Raw genomic sequence first — 1,393 nt, forward strand, 5'->3', positions numbered from 1 at the left:
ATCTGCAAGAACTCAGTTAAAAACTGATAAGGATCTTCAGATGGAAGTCCATAAAACTTGCAGTTTTGTTGCATTAAGGCAACTAGCTGAGGTTTCAGCTCAAAGTTGTTGGCTCCAATGGCAGGAATGGAGATGCTTCTTCCATCAAATTTGGATGTTGGCTTTGTGAAGTCACCAAGCATTCTCCTTGCATTATTATTATTTTCGGCTGCCATCTCCTTCTCTTGCTCTAATATTTCTGAAAGGTTACCTTTAGATTGTTGTAACTTAGCTTCTCTTAATTTTCTCTTCAGAGTCCTTTTAGGTTCAGGATCAATTTCAACAAGAGTGCCTTTTTCCTTGTTCCTGCTCATATGGAAGAGAAGAAAACAAGAAAAGAAGAGGAATCCTCTACGTCATAGTATAGAGATTCCTTTATGTTAGTAGAAGAAGAAAGGGGATAATGAATGAAGAAGAGTGGGTTCGGATATTTAGGTGAAGAGAGGTGAAGAGAAGTGTTAGTAATTAAATAATTAAATAGAATAAGAGAGAAGAGATAGAAAATTCGAAAGTAATTTTAAAAAAAGGGTTAGTAATTTTCGAAAATTAGAGATAAGATAAGATTAAAATTAAAATTTAAAACAAAAAAGAATTTTTGAAAAAGAGATGAGATATTTTCGAAATTAGGGAGGGAGAAGTAGTTAGTTGGTTTTGAAAAAGATAAGAAACAAACAAAAAGTTAGTTGGTAGATTGAAAAAGATTTGAAGTTTTTAATTTTAAAAAGATAAGAAGATAGGAAGATAGAAAAGATATTTTAAAATCAAATTTTGAAAAAGATAAAATTTTTGAAAAAGATAAGATAAAAGATAAAAAGATTTAATTTTGAAAAAGATATGATAAAAAGATAAGATAAGAAGATGTGATAAAAAGATATGTTTGAAAAAGATTTAATTTTCAAAATTAAAATTGATTACTTGACTAACAAGTAACTACAAGATATGATTCTAGAAGTTAAAGATTGAACCTTTCTTAACAAGAAAGTAACAAACTTCAAATTTTTGAATCAATCACATTAATTGTTAGCCAATTTTTGAAAATTTGATATAAAGATAAGAAAAAGATTTTGAAAATATTTTGAAAAAGATTTTTGAAATTTTTGAAAAAGAGGAAAAATTGGAAAAGATATGATTTTTTGAAAAAGATTTTGAAAAGATAAGATTTTTAAATTATGAAAATTTGACTTGACTTGTAAGAAACAACTAATTTTTAAAAATTTTTGACCAAGTCAACCCAAAATTTCAAAAATTTGGAGGGAAATAAGGAAAATATATTTTTTTCATTTTTGAATTTTTAATGAGGAGAGAGAAAAACACAAACATGACCCAAAACATAAAAATTTTGGATCAAAACACA

The sequence above is a fragment of the Arachis duranensis genome, chromosome 7 (genome assembly GCF_000817695.3).
Source record: "Arachis duranensis cultivar V14167 chromosome 7, aradu.V14167.gnm2.J7QH, whole genome shotgun sequence".
Lineage (NCBI taxonomy): Eukaryota > Viridiplantae > Streptophyta > Magnoliopsida > Fabales > Fabaceae > Arachis > Arachis duranensis.